This window comes from Chelonia mydas, chromosome 3 (assembly GCF_015237465.2).
Source record: "Chelonia mydas isolate rCheMyd1 chromosome 3, rCheMyd1.pri.v2, whole genome shotgun sequence".
NCBI classification, from domain to species: Eukaryota; Metazoa; Chordata; order Testudines; family Cheloniidae; genus Chelonia; species Chelonia mydas.
Genome location: NC_057851.1, coordinates 15664578 through 15684043, shown reverse-complemented (window position 1 = coordinate 15684043; position 19466 = coordinate 15664578).

Genomic DNA, 19466 nt, shown 5'->3' with positions numbered 1-19466 from the left:
CTGTCTGTAGGCAAGGAGTGGCCTGTCTCCCAAGATCTGTGAGAGTGATGGGTCGTCCTTCAGGATAGGTTGTAGATCCTTGATGCACTGGAGAGGTTTTAGTTGGGGACTGAAGGTGATGGCTAGTGGCATTCTGTTATTTTCTTTGTTGGGCCTGTCCTTTAGTAGGTAACTTCTGGGTACTCTTCTGGCTCTATCAATCTGTTTCTTTCACTTCAGCAGGTGGGTATTATAGTTGTAAGAATGCTTGATAGAGATCTTGTAGGTGTTTGTCTCTGTCTGAGGGGTTGGAGCAAATGCAGTTGTATCGTAGAGCTTGGCTGTAGACAATGGATCATGTGGTGTGGTCTGGATGCAAGCTGGAGGCATGTAGGTAGGCATAGCGGTCAGTAGGTTTCCGGTGTCAAGGTTCCTTCCCCACTCTGAACTCTAGGGTCCAGATGTGGGGACCTGCATGAAAGACGCCCTAAGCTTATTTTTACCAGCTTAGGTTAAAAACTTCCTCAAGGTACAAACTTTACCTTGTCCTTGAACCCTATGCTGCCACCACCAAGCGTGTTAAACAAAGAACAGGGAAAGAGCCCACTTGGAGACATCTTCCCCCAAAATATCCCCCCAAGCTCTACACCCCCTTTCCTGGAGAAGGCTTGATAAAAATCCTCACCAATTTGCATAGGTGAATATAAACCCACACCCTTGGATCTTAAGAACAATGAAAAAACAATCAGGTTCTTAAAAGAAGAATTTTAATTAAAGAAAAAGTAAAAGAATCACCTCTGTAAAATCAGGATGGTAAATACCTTACAGGGTAATCCGATTCAAAACATAGAGAATCCCTCTAGGCAAAACCTTAAGTTACAAAAAGACACAAAACCAGGAATATACATTCCATTCAGCACAGCTACTTTATCAGCCATTAAACAAAAGAAAATCTAATGCATTTCTAGCTAGATTGCTTACTAACTTTTTACAGGAGTTCTGAAATATTTTAAAACCTGTTTATAGGCCAACATACAGCAAGGCTGATCAGCAAGAGCAAATGAAAAGAGAATGTAACAATGTTACATTGTTCTAACAAAGTTAATAATAAAACTGCACATTGATTTTTTAATGTCCCTTAGCCTGAAAAGGTAATATCTAGGGTGAAAAGGCACAAATGCTCCAGATTGCCATATCATTCTGCCATTCTGTCAGTACAGTTTGTTCTGGAACTTCCATGATATATAGACATTGTTCAGCTCCCTTTGTGTAATTATGAGTATGTGCATGTGTGTGTGAATTTGGATTGCATGTGTTGCAATTCTTATAATTAATACGTGGTATTCCCATGACACCAATTCAACCATAAATTCCTTTATTAAATCCAAAGGCCAAATGATATTTGTACAGTTGCTCTAAATATGTCTAAAACAGCCTAAAATATAAGCAGTTACTACATCCGTACACGAACCAACTTTCAAAAGTATTTGATCAAAATACTTACCAATGTACTAGACTGGGGTGCTCCCATTTGGACAGGCAGGTTCTAGTAATGAACTCTCTAAGAGCTCACCTTCTTATACCCATTAATAAATAAGTGATATCATTGCCAGTTGCTGACTTCAGCTAAGAAACAGTCTAGGGTAGTCTGAGATTGACCCTTTACTTTGGCCTGAAGTAAACAAGGGAGCCCTTTTCCAATATAACATAGATATGTTAGGTCACTATAAGTGTGTTACACCTTTGTCAGTTAGAACAAGTATGTAATGGTTCTTCAAAATTTTAGAGGCCTCTCTTCCCAGAAACCTTCTGTTTATCTTATTATCCACATTTCAAGCTTAGCATCCTCCCAAAACTTGTCTTGCTAGATGCCACATACCTCCTGAACCTATTTTTCAAGGCCTCAGTACATTTTCCTAACCACCTACATTTTATTTAAACTTCAAAGCACATGTTTAACCAACCTAATTTAACCTTTTATATGCCTACAGCATGGTAGGCTAAAATTTATGAACTCAAAACCATTATTTCCCCCATTTCCACCCCTCCAAGTGAACTCTTTGATGCAGGTATACTGGGTCTGAACCAGTTCTCCGTGTGGGTTTTGATTTTGAAAATAAAAACCAGACTGAGTTTTTGCAATACCATATCCACCCGGGGTTTTGCCCATCTCTGTTTCAGATGAAAGAGATGTCAGATAAAATGAGATCTGGATCCAAAGCACCATGTCTATTTTGGATTTACAAAACCAAAACTCAGCTGATGAAGCCTTGCTAAACCAAACTCTCATCACCTCTGGTTTATGCCCATCTTTAATTCCAGATTCCTAATGAACTCCTGGGTTGTTTTTTTTTTTGGCGGGGGGGAGAGGGGTGTTGGAAGAATTCTTTCAGGACATACGTGATACAACATTTTTGCATGTTGTCTGCGTGTGATTTTTTATGTGAATGTGTTCAGTCATTTTTGATGAGGTAGCCAATACTGTGATGAGTCTGATGTAAATATGTAGACAAGATCTCTTTAGCTATTGGTCTATTCAACTTTTTTTTTCCTGTAGACCATATATAATCACTTGACCATTGTGTATCTGATGTTCCCTTCTTATCAGTAGGAGGTTTCTGTTGTAAAGCTAGGAGGGTAGACTAAGCAACTCCCACCATTATTAATCGCACTAAATTCGTACAAGCTGTTGTCTAACAAAGCTGGGAACCCTAACTTTCACCCATACCATCATCTTTATTATACAGGTAGGGTCTGATTTTCACAAGTGTTGAGCACCAAAAACTTCCACTGAAGTCCATAGGAGCTGTGGGTACTCAGCACCTCTGAAAAATGAGCTAATGGATTCCATTTAGCCAGGAATTTGTAGCCCAGGAACCAGATTCCTAGCTGGTGTAAATGGGCATAGGTCCATGGACTACACTTTTGTAAACGTAGAAATAATGGTCTCTCACTGTTCCACCAAATCAGTTCTTCATGCTTTCTTGTTTTTAACCTATGTCCTAGTCCCAGTTCTTCTCAATTGTCCATTGTATTTTATACTTATCCCACTGGAGTGGAGCAAGGCATAATAAATTAATGTTTGTAAAACACTCTGGGGCTATCAGCTAGGAGATGCTATATAAATGCAAATTATTGTCTATAATAATAAATTTTATAGGAGTGCCAAGAGACTCCCAATCAGAATCAGGTCTCAATGTATTAAAAGGTCCACAAACACCTGTTAAGACACAGTCCCTGCCCTGAAATGAAGTCAGATGACAAATGCCAAGGAAGGGGTTGGGAAGAGGCCATAATCAAATAAAGGGGAAGAATGGTGTGATGATTAGGCCACTAACCTGGGACTCAGGAGTTCTAAGTTTAATTCCCTGCTCTGTGTCACAGACTTCTGTGTGATAGAGGGCAAGACACTTAGTCTCTGTGCTTTTGATCTCCATCTGTAAAATGGGGATAATAGCACTTCCCTACCTTACAGGAGAGTTGCAATGATAAGTATGTTGAAGTTTGCAAGGTGCTCAGATATGATGGCAGTTGGGGCCATATAAATAGACAGATATATTGGATGATTTGTATATACAATTTGCAATATTTTCTTAATAATTTTTACTAGCAGAGCTGGAAGCATTATCCATTATTAAGGTTGCCTGACATTTCCCAATGCAGAAGTCTGTTTTTATGGGCTTATAACTTTCCCAGACTTTAAGCATTTGGGCTGAAATTTTCCTTGCTGGGTGTCTGCCCCAGGCTGAAGTTTTGGGGAAAATTTCAGCCAAAGCAGTTCAGCCATTTTTGAGAAAGAACAAGGCTGGGGGGAAATTGGTGGTTTGGCCCATGTTAAAAAATTCTGGTGACCTTTTCATTAAAAAGCTCTAGTGCCCCCATGCTGTGGAGCAGGGACTTGAAATTTGGCAGTGTGGTGTCCTTTGTGTCAAGGAGGTGCCTGTTGCCAGTCCTGAGAAAATCTGCCCAAATTTGGCCAAGTAATAAGCCTTTGAAAAATTGCAGTTTTCACATGCTCAGAAGAAACTTCTTAGGGCTTGTCTCAACAAACATGTACTGCAGGGCAAGCTAGGTTGTAAATCTACACTGCATGAGCTTGACGTGCACTAACTGCCCATGTGGGCCCTGCTGCTGTGTGTTAGAGAGCTTATTCCTTCACTCTCCCACTTCCCTGGTCCTTCTCGCATGAACAGAGAGCAACAATACCCAAAGTCCGAAGGTGCAAACAATTCAATGTTTATTGGGGTGAACTTCCAGCAAGCTTAAATCCAAGTTCCTTTTTCCTTATTTTCGAATCTCAACTTACTTCCTGTTTGCCCCAATTTATATAGTAATATTCTTAGCTATACCTTAACCAATCATTCTACTGAAATTTAACTAACCAATCCTAACATATTGTAACATGATTAGCTAACCAATTTTATCCCGCCACCTTAATTAGTTTACACCCAGCAAAATTAATTATACAGCAGACAGAAACAATCACAGAACCAGACAGAGACCGTGCAAATAAACAATAGCAAAGTGGGAACTATAATGACAAAACTATAATGACAAAAATGACAAGAAGTGAGGATTTCACAACTACATCTATAAAGACATAAGGGTTTCCCAACTGTGTCTATTGATAAGTGAGTTCTTCTCAGACAGAAAACTATCAACCTAAATTTCCTTTTACATCTTTTATGCTCTTCCCTTTCTCTGGAGGTGATAGATCGGATCACCTTCCTAACAGCCCCATATGACTAGTTTGGAATGTGAGGATGTGACTGTTCGCTTCCCAGCTTATGGCTGCCTCTGCTGCTTAGCCAAAGGCATTGACCTAAGAACAGGGCCTCAGACTGTCACAGTGAGAGAAGGCCCTTACACAGATTCTTTCTTGTATACCTCTATTACTAGCCAAATGATAAACATATACCTACATGCTTAGAGTATAGGCCTTTACAGACAGGCCTGAATATCTATATCCTAACACTGTGTACTAAAAGTCCCCTACCATGCTTTAATCTATTCCCATTTCAAAGTGGCTTGACACTTGGACCTCTGAGATCTGGGGCTTCACTGGAGGGCCAAGTCACCTTAGTGATCATCACCAAACTCCCTGGGCTGTTGAGAATTCACTGATTCACAGAGGGGGAATGGCCTCTGTAGAGCACATTTCCCTCCAGAGCCTGGAATGGAACCCAAGATTCCTGAGTCTCATTGTTCCTCTGCTGTCTGCAAATATCTTTGAAATCCACTGGCAAAGTTTCTCCTCTACTGTTCCACATAGCAGATGACAGCCTACTACTGCTATTAGTTACTCTGTTATCCGGAGTGGCAGAGGTCTGTGCAGTGGATTCAAAGGTTCTAACACTATTGATGACCCACGATGGTGTTAATATGAGGCCACGTGGTGGAATTTCTGTTTTTTCAGTTTGCTTTTTTAAAGACCTATGAAATCACACACAAAAATTATGTTAAAAGAATATTATTGAGGTTGCAAAGTCAAGCTTTCAAAAGTTAGGACGTTTGTCTGTGCAACCTTCTTTTGGACCCCTTGTATGTGTTTATTGTGATCAGGGATTGAAACGCACAAGAGATGCCGGAACACAAATACTGGAAGGGCTGCAAGACACCCCCCAAAAAGTGCCTTAAAGGTGTTCTGGAGCATTCCAGCAGAACACGAGCAGTGATCATGATACAGTCTTTAATTACATGATCACATGCTATTTTTTCCCACAGGACTCCTACCTTGTTCAGTGCATAGTATGGACTGTGCTCACTGAACTGATAGTTACTCAATATTTCTTTTGTATCCTCATCATTCCATGTGTGGGCCCATGTATTATTTAAAGACTGCCTGCTGTAATTAAAGACCATAGCATACTTAATACGGACAAGGGAGCTGAATTAAGGCTGCCCAGGTAACCTAACTTCTGGCATTTCCTAACTTTTGAGTGCTTGAATTTGCAACTTTAATAATATTCTTTTAAAATAGGGGTTTTGTTGGGGTTTTGTTTATTGTTGTGGCCAGTGTGTGTGTGTGTGTGTGTGTGTGTAGTAAATACATAAAGCAACGACCAAGTATCTCCCTGTGCCCCTCCAGCCATTTTTAACCGTCTGATTTCTTATTGGTATTGTGGTAGAGAGGTGGGTCTTAAAGAGGGATCTGGAAAAGGGGTAATAGTGGCCTTATGGATGGTATTCCAAGTGTAAGGTGCAGAAGCTAGAGATGGAAGAGACTTACATTTTTAGGTTGCCTTGTCCATACTCTTGTCAATCTAGGTTTGTCCTTTATGGTATATTCTCCAGTGTTTCCCTTGGTATAAATAACTCAAGGAAATTAGTTTACTGGGCCTTCGCGGGTGCAGCATAACTGCAGACCTGTCTGTAGGATTAATAAGTTTCCACATTGTTTTTTCCCCTTGCTGAAACTAACCCATTCACGTTGCACTTGACCCTGGCAAAACAGAACTTAGCGCTTTTACAGTGACGCCTGTCTTAGACATCCTCTCAAGGAATGGACAAAAATTGATAGTTTAACAGAGGCGGCCTTCTAATGAAGAAGAAGCAGAATTGTTCTTGGGATACTTTGGACAGTATCTTGAGACATGAGTGTGCCTCATAAATGTGGTCTCTTGTGCAGGTTTTACGGTATGGCATTTTTATCTTGAACACCCTTTGAAAACATGAATTAATACTGAATTCCAACCCCCCACCGAATTTGGTAAACAAGTGGCATTATCCCAAGTTTACACATACAGAAGCCAAGACAAATGGGATAAATTTTCAGCCACGACAATAGCAGAGATAGGATTAAAACTCAGGACTCCCTGACAGTCATTCCTTTGCTCCGACCACTACACCAGGCCTTTCTCACCCACCTTTTTCTGGGTCTATATGCTTTAAAAAACATCATGTAATACTGTCAGAGTGCATCATCTAAAGCTCATTGAATTAAATGGAAAGATTCCAGTGGACTTCCAAAGGCTTTGGATGGGGCCCATAGCAAGCACCATTATAACCAGTTTTAATTTACAATTCTGTAGCTTTGCATCAAAGAGTGTGTTATTACAGAAAACCGTATTTTGAGAGTGCAACATGCTTCTATTTTCAGAATATGCAGGAACTCAAAATAAAGACACGTTTGAAGAACTGAAAGTTCACAGTTGGTCTTTTATAGCAATCAGAAGCACAGTAACAACAGCTGAAGAGATGAGTTTTAATTTTTGCAGAAGCGATAAACACATGGTGCGGGAGAGGCTTTGTTTGATTTTCGCTCATCTGAAATGGCTTCCTCAGTCATTTCTATTTTTTTCAGCTGAATCGATATTTTCTCATTTGGAAAAGAAATCAAACCCCGAACTTAAACTACTCCCCACCCCCAAACACACACACACACACATATTACTTAAGAGTTTTACTGCACGCTGATCCCAGAGTTGATCTTTGCAAGCCATGTTCTTTTAATGTTTCATTCCTTAATCCTCTCAGGAAATATATTTGTCACAAATATCACACATCATTCTCAACAACTCAGAAAAAGAACCAGGCTTTTATTACACAGGGTGTATTACAGGGCGTAATAACTAGAGTTGATTGGAAAATTGTTAAAAAAAAAAAAAGGAAAGAAATGAGAACTTTTTCTTTTTTTCTAAATTTTTCAGAGACTTCCCAGTTTTTTATTATGAAAAACTGAAACCCTGGTTTTTGAAAACAGAGAAAATATTCAGGTTTTTCTGAAAACCCAAAATGTTCATTTTTTTTTTTTGTAAAACAAACAAAAAAGAAAAACCTGGAAATGTTGAATGAAATGCAAATTGTTAAGATGGCCTTTTTCATCTGAACAAAATAGGCTGATGAATTTTTCAGAAAGTTTATTTTTGGTAAAAAATTGTGGTTAAAAATATCACAGAGAATTCTGCAAACAACAAAAGGCCCTGGCCCAGCTCTGACATAAGGTAGAGCAGCCCTTAGTCTTATGTCAACTAGTTATGGTCGCTAAAAGGGACTGTATAACAGCTGGGAATTGATGTCATTCCACACAGTCCCTGGATGTGGACTATTTTTGCATCAGAATATTCAATGTCACTGAAATGGAAGAGTTTCACGGGGACATGTCAATTTTGGTGAAATTTTTCAACAGGAAAAAGTCAAAATGTTGCCTTTCAATAGCATTCATAGAATCATAGAATCTCAGGGTTGGAAGGGACCTCAGGAGGTCATCTAGTCCAACCCCCTGCTCAAAGCAGGACCAATCCCCAATTTTTGCCCCAGATCCCTAAATGACCCCCTCAAGGATTGAACTCACAACCCTGGGTTGAGCCAATGCTCAAACCACTGACCTATCCCTCCCCCCAAATCATTGTTTTGATTCATTTTAGTTTGACTTTTATATCACATTGAAACTAATTTAAATTTTATATAGTTTATATATAAGATTATGTATATTTGTAATGGGGAATCTGCTCCATACAGAGTTGAAAGGGGATAAGTAGGCCAGATGGGCCAATTAACTGCACAGGTGCACCTGGAGGAGGAGCCAGGGAGTATGCCACTAATTAGAAGTAGGCTCAGCTGGGCAGGAATAGGCGGAGCCAGTATAAAGCCCAGGAGCAGTGCGAAGCAAGGTAGGAAGGCAGGCTGTAGTTACTTCCTGAGTGGAGGAAATAGGGAGGCTGGCATGCCCAGAGAGGGAGGAAACTAGATAAGTAGGAAGAAGCCCAGGGAAACAGCAGCAAAGGGGTCAAACTGTGCAGAGATCTTTGCTGCTTGTTATAGGGTCCCTGGGCTGGAACCCAGTGTAGAGGGTAGGTCAGGGTTCCCCTACCAGCCACTTGGAAGTGGCAAGGGTGTTGGAGATGCCAGCCAGCCAGTGGGTCTGGAAGGACTTTAGATTCTCTGGAAGGAGAGGACCTTAGTGACCTGGCTGGAGGGCCAAGCCATGAAGGAGAGACTGCAGATCTGAGAGTAAGCTGGGCCACAGAGTGAGACAGGATGGGGGAAGACATCACCAGAGGGAGAGCACAAGCCTGGAAGAGCTGATTCCCAGGATGGCCAGCAGGAGGCATTGCTAGCGGTGAGTGAGCCCTGTGACAATATTATATAGATAATAGTTCACTATAAGTTAGAACACAAAATGAAATTAATTGAATCAACACTGTTGAAATGAAACTTTTTGACACCAGAAACAAAATATTTGAATGGTCCTGAATCAATTTTTTTTTCCAGAATTTTCATTTTCAGGGAAATTTTTTGAATTTTTAGCTTTTTGTTCTGATTCAGAATGACTTCTTTAATGTTGAAATTTCCTGAAGAATGGACATTCTAGTTCCCAACCAGCTATAGTTCCTTCCTTACCCCTCCTTGCCCATGTCATGCCCTATCCCCTCCCCCAACATATACCCTACATCCCCTTAGGTGGTTGGCATAAGAGATAGCTGAGAATTCTTCTCTATGAAAACTATGAATTCTCCCAGAAGACTCATAGAAAGGTAGAGCTGGAAGGGACCTTGAGAAGTTATCAGGTCCAGCTTCTGAACTGAGGCAGAACCAAGTAAACCTAGATCATCCCTGACAGGTGTTTGTCCAACCTGTTTGTGAAAACCTCCAATGATGAGGATTCCACAACCTCCCTTGGAAGACTATTCCAGAGCCTAGCTATCCTTATAGTAAGAAAGTTTTTCCTAATATCTAACCTAGATCTCCCTTGCTGCAGATTAAGACCATTACTTCTTGTCCTACCTTCAGCTGATATGGAGAACAATTGACCGCTCTCCTCTTTATAACAGCCATTAACATATTTGAAGAATGTTATCGGGTCCCCCCTCAGTCTCCTTTTCTCAAGACTAAACATGCCCAGGTTTTTTAACCTTTCATCATAGGTCCAGTTTTCTAAACCTTTTATCGTCTTTGTTGCTCTCCTCTGGACTCTTTCCGATTTGTCCACATCTGTCCTAAAGTGTGGTGCACAGAATTGGACACAGTATTCCAGTGCTGAGCCGAGTTGGACAATTAACTCGTGTGTCTTACATGCAGCATTCCTGTTAATACACCCCACAATATTAGACTTTTTTTTTTTTGCAACTGCATCACATTGTTGACTTATATTCAATTTGTGATCCACTCTAACCCCCACATCCTTTTCAGCAGCTCATTATTCCCCATTTTGATTTTTCCTTCCTAAGTGAAGTACTTTACGCTTGACTTTATTGAATTTCATCAAGAATTTTCCTCATAATTTTGCAGTGACAGCAAGATTGCAGCACCTTTGTAATGTTTGGGTGGTGCAAAGGGGACAGAAAAAGACTTGAGAATCTGACCCTGAGCTGGGAAAGACAACCCTCAAAGGGCTGAAAATGAGCATAGTTCTGCTGACTTCAGTGGTGCTGCCCCCAATTTACAGCAATCGGGTATAAAGTCTCCTGTTTTAAGAATGACTTTTCCCTTCAGAAAACATTAAAGAGAAGCACCCTATGTTTTGGTGATAGTACCAGTTGTTACCCATGTGCTAAACCCTAATGGGATTGATAACAAACAAAATGTATTAGATTTACACAGCTTGGCAATTTTTTCTTTAAATATGCTGGCACCCCAATTAATATAACACCTTCACGCGTAACAACGGGTAAGAAAATATCCATTGTTCCCATCTACTCTGCCAACGTCCACATCACAGGAGTCCCACCGTTTGCAAAGAGGACTAGTCCACTGTCTCAAAGAACTCATTGTTAGGAAGCTTTTCCTCATTCACCCTAATTTTTCCCTTACTTAATTTCATTCCAATGCACCTAGATCTTATTTACACAAGGAATATGCACTGGTTTAAATTAAGTGGGGTTTTTATACCGATTTTTAGTTAAACAGTACAAAAGGCTTTGTGAGTGCTCATATTTCTTTTTAGAAGTGTCTTATATTAGTTTAAATTAAACCTACTCCACATCAGTTTAAACTAAGACAAAAGAAGCATAATTTAAAAGAAGTGTCATCACAGACTTTTTGCACCAGTTTAATTATATCAGTTTCAAAATCACACACTAATGCAGTGGCCCCCAAACTGTAGGGTGTGTCCCCCTTGGGGGGGCACAGAGGAATGTTGTGGGGGCACGGATGGGGGCCTGGGACAGCCCCCATGGGGAAGTAGGGAGGGAGTGCCACCCAGCCCCACTCTGCCCCCAGCTCGGGCCTCGGCCCTATTCCTGCCCCCAGCTGCAGCTTGGACCACAGCTCCACTCCCGGCCTCAGCTGCAGTTCTGCTCCCAGCCCCAGACATGGCCTTGGTCCCTAGCTCATGGTTCCATTCCTGGCCCCGGCCACCGACAATGGCCCCTGGCTCCCCGTCCACTGCACTAAGCCATGTCTACTCTACAATATTATGTCAACCTAATTTTTGTTGGCATACAGCCACTGTGGTTATTAAATTGATTCTGTGTGTGCACACTTGGCTTTTTGTGTCCACGGTGCGTGTCCTCACCCGGTGCGTTTGTATCGATTGTATTGTCAGTGTGGGGCTTTGTGGGATGGCTCCTGAAAGCCAGTAACAGTCGATGTAAGCAATGCAGTGTCTACACTGGCACTGCCTCAACCTAATTACATTGACTGTGACTCTACGCTGCTTGAGGAGGGGGTGTTACTGAATCAGCATAGAACGGCACTTACATTGGTGGGAGCCAAATTAAGTGAAGATACTTCCACAGATAGGTCAATGCAAGGCAGCTTATGTTGACCTAAACGTGTAGTGTAGACCAGGCCCAAGTTAAATTGGTGCAACTTTCTCATATAGACAGGTCTCTAGTTACATCCTCTATGGTCACCCTAAATAACAACTTTCCCTCCTTGCTGTTATAGTCTTTAAATAATTATTAACTGATATGTCCACCCAAAGGCCAGACTGTGATACCCTCATTCTCATTGACTAGTCACTCTGAAGTCAACAACGCTATTTATGGTACTATCCTTGTGAATACGCATATGGCAGTCTGGCCCTTAGACATCACTTAGAGCCAAACTCGACTTTTTTCCAGCCCTTTTTAGTCATTCCAGATAAGCCAGGCCACGCAGCCCCCTGATAATTCTTGCTATACTCTCTACAGTGTTCTAATATCTTTCTGATACAATGGATGCCCAGAACTGAACACACTAGTCCAGGTGCAGACACATCAGAAATAGAGAGAGAGGCTATTACTCTGCTGTTTCATGATACGAGATCTCTGTGTAAGCAACCCAGCGCTGTATTGCCTTTTGCTGCTGCCAAATCTTCTTTCAAACTCCCATCTAATCTGCTGTGCGTTGTCATACGTTGCTTTGCGGGTCTGCATTTGGCATTTTTTTCTTCCAAATTGAATCTTCTGTTTTCTGGCAATATTTCTAGCTTCTTTAGACACCTTTGTGTTATATCTTTGGTCTCACTCATACTTCTTGACTTAGAATCCTCAGCAAATTTCATTAACATCTCGATGGAATCATTAAATGACGCCGCTGATGCCATTCATTGGTATTAACCACAGGGAACATATTACTTCACTGGGTTCAAAATATTGACCCCTTATTCACTCTGCGGAGCACTTCTTCATATTGTTAATATTGACTTCTAAAGCCTTATCTGCTTTTTGTCATTTGAGATGCCTTGTATAATTCACGCGTGGCAACGTGATGTGTGAGTAATGTGACTCACACTAGTAAAACTTTTTCACTCCGCTATCGTGTATTACATAGATAATAAGCAAGCTCTTTTCCATCTTCTCTATTTTTCTACACTGGGGGGAAATTAATGTGTGATGAGCCATGTCTCTAAATATGCATATTTTCATCAGTATCTATTGTATTTTACTTACTTGCCTGGCCCCCTTACTACTGTATCTGAGTGCCTCACAATCTTTAATAAACTTACCCTCACAACCACTGCAAAGTAGGGATTCTTATGTTCTTATCCCATTTTACGGTGGGGAGCTAAGGTGGAGAGAGACTAAGTGACTTGCCCAAAATCACACAGGAAATTGAACCTGCAGGCCATTGAACACAGTCTCCAAGGCACTAGGTTAGTGCTCTAATCGGTGAGCCATCCATCCTACCTAGCTTCCATGTCGATGCTGATAGAGTTTTGTGAGACAGAGCTGGGTGTTGTCAGTGTATTATTGGCACTGTTACCTGTAGCATTTCTCAGTCTTTCTAGTGGTCTAGTATATACACTGACCAAGAGTACTGGCATAGGCCTAGGCTCTTCAGGGCTCCACCAGTGAGGACAAGGAAGAGGAACTGCCTATCTTAATCTTGTGGGAATTCTCAGAGAAGAATGTATGCAGCCAATGTAATGTGACTCTGTCCCCTGCACTCCAAGTACTATAGGTCGATGATAACTTTAATATTATCAGAATAGCCTCTCTCCATATGTATAAGGAAACCTAATCCATCTGTAAGGGCAACAACATCTCATCCTCCTTCAAGTGTCTCCTCAAAACTCATCTCTGCAATAAGGAAACTGCAAGCTGATAACCACTAGGCTGTGGCAAGTTATGATGACTGCACCTGATTGGCTAGCTGTCATTTTATATAGCTAGTGTGTGCTAAAATCAGAACTAGATTCCTTTTTGGAAGACATACTTTAGTGAAATTCAACTTATTTGACTCAATACAGGAGTAACTGGGTGAAATTCTATGGCTTGTGTCATGCAGGAGGTCAGATGAGATGGTCTAATGGCCCTTCCTGGCCTTCAAGAATTTATGACAATGTCCTGTTTTTGTTGTTCTGTCTTCCCTTAGTCTGCATTTGTCTCAACCATCTGCTATGTCTTGCCTTTCAGAATACACGCTCTTTGGGGGACAAGGATTGTCATTTACTATATGAGAGTACAGCACCTAGCGCAATGCGGTCCTGACCTGCTTGAGGCCTCTTGGCCCACCACAAGAAAACGTTAAATAATAATCCATCTGCACTACCAGCACCATTGCTTGCTGTTCCCTGGTCGGAAGACTGCTTAGGAAGAATGTGGGACATTACCTTAGATCAGCTGTTGCTGGAGTTTGCTTTGCTACCAATGTCTTAATAACCTGACCCGGAAAGACATGTGAGGTGATATCTTTTATTGAAGATTTTATTTTATATTTAATATCTTACATGTAAGCTCGAAAGCTTGTCTCTCACCCACAGACGCTGATCCAATAAAAGCTATTACCTCCCCCACCCTGTGTCTCTAGTGTCCTGGGACCAACACAGCTACAACAACATGACCCAGAAAGGCAAGACAAGCGACAGCTGCCTGATTTTGACAAAAGAACAAGCTGTGTGCTAAGGAGCAGATGTAGCTGGCACGATGGTGCAGTTACTTTTCTTTTGGCCATAATTTTCCATTATACAAGCACCATGTGTCTTTGATTTTTTGTTACATAAGTGATTCACTGAAGCTGTATGAAAATTCTCAGTGCTTTATGGAACCCCGTCAAAATCACATTTTTTTTTGTTTAAAATTTTGTTTGTTTGTTTCATTTTCATCTCTTTCCCCCATAAAGTGAAGGGTTTTGAAAAAGCAGAACAGCTGCTTAGATGTAGCCCCTTCAGGGTCCCAATATACTGTATCAAGCTTGGTCAAACAAAAATGGATTCCTCTTGGTGGGGTTCCAATGGTAGTCTGAAATGCTTCAGGCAGTGTGAGGCTCATTTTCCCCAGAAAAATCTGTTTACATTGTAGAAACGGCAAATTCACAAACAGTCATGATTTCGATCTGAGAAGCTGAACTTTGCAAATAACAGTGGGAAGACTGCATTTCCTGGTGGAACATTTTCCCCTGGATGAAATGTACAAGCACTAATGAAAATATCAGTTATCCAATGTGCGGTAGGTATTTTCATAGAGCTCTGGGACTGAAGTGAGTAATGTGGCTCTAATTAGGTGAAGAAATGGGGCAGGGAAGGTGAATTCCAAGAAAGGGATAGAAAATGTACATAGAATGATCTGGCCAAAAGGAACAGGGAGGGGTAAAATTTTCAAAAATACCTCAGTGACTTAGGAGCCTAAATCCCATTTTCAAACTTAACTTAGTCAGGAACATTAGTGAGACAGGCTCCAAAGGGTCAGATATGTAAAGGCATCTCTAGGTACCTAGCGATGCACATAGGTGCCTAGCATTATATAAGAGCTAAGTATTTTATTAGTTGCATTTAAAAAAAAAATCATACCTACATCTTTAGGTACCTAAAATCTGGCCCAAAGTGCCTGACTCAATTTTGGAAAGCACCTAAATGATTTAGGAGGCTACGTTGCATTTTCAAAAGACATCCCCCTGCCCCTGACTTTCCTGTGCACTCACTGAATCCTAATTCCATGATTTCTGTACATTCAAGGATTCAGAAATTCTTAACAATGATACTGACCATGTAAACAACAATTTTTATCCATACATCTCAACGAATTTTACAAAGGTGGGTACATATTAGCTCCATTGTAACAACTGGGAGACTATGCAACAAAGAGGTTGAGTTAGGTCATGTAGCAAGACAATGGCATGGGTAGGAATAAAATCCAGCTCTCCTGACTCCCAGTCCAGTGCTATGTTGCTTTTCCATGCACCCTGAAATGTGATAATGAAAAATAAATAAATCACATAAACATAAGAATGGCCATATTGGGTCATACCAGTGGTCAATCTAGCCCTCTGTCCTTTCTTCTGATAGTGGTCAATGCCAGATGCTTCAGGGGGAATGAACAGAACAGGGCAATTATTAAGTGATTTATATGCTATTGTCCAGTCCTAGCATCTGACAGTCAGAGGATTAGTCATCCTGGCTGATAGCCATTGATGGACCCAACCTTCATGAACTTATTTTTTGAACCCAGTTATACTTCTGACCTTCACAACATCCCCTGGCGATGAGTTCCACAGGTTGACTGAGCATTGTGTGAATACTTTCTTTTGTTTGTTTTTAAACCTATAGTCTATTAATTTAATTGGGTGTCCCCCGGTTCTCGTGTTATATGAAGGAGTAAATAACACTTTCTCCACACCAGTCCTGATTTTATAAACCTCTATCATTTCCCCTCTTAGTCATCTCTTTTCCAAGCTGGATAGTCTGGTGTCTTAATCTCCCCTTATTTGGACGGTGTTCCATACCCCTAATCATTTTTGTTACCCTTCTCCATATCTTTTCCAATTCTAATATATCTTCTTTGAGATGGGCCAACTAGAACTGTGGGCAGTATTCAAGATAGTACTTAGTCCTGCCTTGAGTGCAGGGGACTGGACTAGATGACCTCTCAAAGTTCCTTCCAGTTCTATGATTCTATGTGGGTGTACCATGGATTTGTATAGTGACATTGTGATAGTCCCTGTCTTATTATCTTTTCCTTTGGAAATGATTCCTAACATTCTGTAACTTTTTTGACTGCCGCTGCACATTGAGCAGATGTTTTCAGAGAACTATCCATAATGACTCCAAGATCACTTTCTTGAGTGGTAACAGCTAATTTACACCCCATCATTTCATATGTATAGTTGGGATTATGTTTTCCAATTTGCCTTACTTTGCATTTATCAACATTGACTTTCATCTGCCATTTTGTTGCCCAGTCACCCAGTTTTGTGAGATCCCTTTTTACTCTTCACAGTCTGCTTTGGACTTAACTATCTTGAGTCATTTTTTATCATCTGCAAACTTTGCCACCTCACTGCTTACCCTTTCTAGATCATTTGAGTATGTTGAATAGCACTGGTCCCAGTACAGGCAATATTCATTGCAATGTGTCACTGGTGAATCACATCAGGGAACCACATGCCATGGGTTACAGCAAGGTTCAAATGAGCCCTACTGTTAATTACCTTACATGTTGTGGAGTAACTTACAATGTGCAAATTCAGTGTAAAACACTACCTGATTTTGTGGAGGGAGGGCATTTACACCTTTTTTGCAGTGACTTTGTACTGCTGTAAATGACCAAATGAGATGCAAGGCAAAGAACTGTCAGGTTCAAAAAGTCCCTCTGTGTACAATCTTGGGGTTTTTTTTTTACCCTGAACACCTCAGACTGAAAGGCACTTTCATGCCTCATTCATACATGGCTGACCGCTTCCAATGGCACACCGCCACATGCCAGGTACTGTGAAATACAACATTTATCAGCGCTACATCCTGTGTATAGTGAATGGGATATGTGTGTGTGTTCACCTTTCCCTCATTGAAGGAAACATTACAGAGTAAAACATACTCTGATGTGAACTTTTCCTCTATGTCATAGAGTTTAAGGCCAGAAGGACCCACTAGATCATCTAGTCTGACCTCTTATATACTGCAGGCCACCAACACCCACACACTAAATCCAACAACCGAAATGAGATGACCGAAGTATTACAGCCCACAGGAGACTAGACTGTTCTGTGCCCCGGGCAGAGAATAGGAGGGACCACGGTGCACCAGTGCTCAAGGCCCCTGTGTCATTATGTACTCACCTCTGTAATAACATGGAGATAGATTATGACATGTAGGAGACCAGCTCATGTGTAAGTTCAGAAGATGACACTAGGACCTTTACATTTAGACCTTGACCCAAGTGGGTATTAGACCTGATTTCAGTTGTTGGTACAGTGAACAAGGAAAGCTGCACTTTGCACTGGTGGAGTTTAACCCTGCCTGGAACCAAGAAAGGATCAAGCTTCCTTTCCTTTCCAGCACTCAGTTTGCAATGGTACAGGTATGCCGATAGCTGAAATTGAGGCAAATTCCCAGAGCAGAGAATCTGGTATCGTGATTTTGTTGTTGTTGTTTGTGTACCCATGTTAGTACCCTTCCCCATAAGGACTATGCCCAGTATTTACAAATGCAGGTGCCTGAATATAGGCTTCTAAATCCATATTTAGGCACTGATCTAAAAAGAGCCTGATTATTTTTTTTAAAGACACTGAGCACCTGCAGCACCCATTGATCAGTGCTTTTGAAAATCAGGCCATTTATCTTTAGGTACCTAAACGTAATACAGCACCTAAATGTAGATTGAGGAAGCTAACTCAGGCACCTAGCTGCACAAATTTGGGTTTGTATTCCTGCCTTTTCTTCCCTTATGTCAGAGTCAGATGTCTGGCTCCTTCAAAACCACAATAACCTCATGTCTGTGATCTGTGTTGTCAGATATAGAAGTAAAAGCAATAATTATAACAAAGAACAATTGCAAAGATTCTGACAAACCCCCTTTTGTGTGTCCAATCAGATTGGAAAGTAAGTGTGTGTGTGTGTGTGTGTGTGTGTGTGTGTGTGTGTGTGTGTGAGAGAGAGAGAGAGAGAGAGAGAATGAATTTAGTGATGGGAAAAACACCTTTATACACTGTGAAATTACATATAAAACATAGACCTGTGTTATAAAAATATTAACTGTTATGCACATAGATCACTAAGGCATCACCATCATCAAGTTCACCCAAAACAGTAACAATGTATCAGGTCAGCTGAAACACATCCAGATTGTCAGTTTATGAAAGGGAATAGTCAATCTGCAGCCAGGCCCCAATCGGTGTGTGGAACAGCCCCAGCACACCACTCCCTTCTGCCCCTCCACTCTGTGCTTGTGAGATTTCAAAACTGCCAGTTTAGCCTGCCTAGGTAAAAAAATTGGTCAAGCAGAAGCCAGGCTGTGGGCAAGCACTGTATGTCCCTGCCAGAATACTGGGGCCTGGAGAAAACCCTGCAGAAGGCAATGAATGGCTGCCACAAAAAATCAAAAAGAGGAATCAAATGGGGAAAAAATTGAACCCCCCTATCTGAGGCCAAACAAAATGGTCACTGTGCAGACACCTGGGGGGATGTGGCTCACAAAGTGATTGGCTGTTGCAATGCCATGCAAGATCCATCACTGCAAGTCTCCCGAGTGCTTAGGGATAATTCAGTGACACCTCTTCTCTGCAAGGTCTGTGGTATATTATTTGGATGAATGAGGAAGCTCTGTCTAGCACTTGTTAGTAATTCTTGGTGTGAGTCAAATCTCTTAACCAATGGGCTCAAGCTTTCTGTTGTTTTTTCTATCTCTTGATCTCCTTGTGTTGCAACATTAGCTTGTTAGGAAAGCAACTCACAATATCCTAAGCTTTTCACAATGTCACCGATATCCTACCAGGATCAATCAGTTTTTGTTGACAAAACTGGCTATACAGTCTATTGGAATTTTTAAGGTGCTAATCCATTAAGTAGCTATTCTGGGTTTTGTTTTGTTTTTCCCCTTAAGACTTAAATTAGAGATCAATAAACCTATGGTTTAGATTATACTAGAGGGGAAACCCTTCCTCTCTTCTGTCAGGTGTTATCACCACTGCTAACACTGAACCTGCTGTCCCAAGCATCCCTGGCTAAAGCATCCTAAAAACAATTCCTCCTGCTTAGAAACTTCCACTCAGAGGATGAGCCAGAGAACTCTTGTCCTGCAAACAACCACCTGGATATTAGGCACCTTTCTCTTGGCCTCAGAAACAGCATAAACGAATCCTCTGCTCTTATGCAATGTCTTGTCTGTGGCTATATTTTGGAGAGTTTT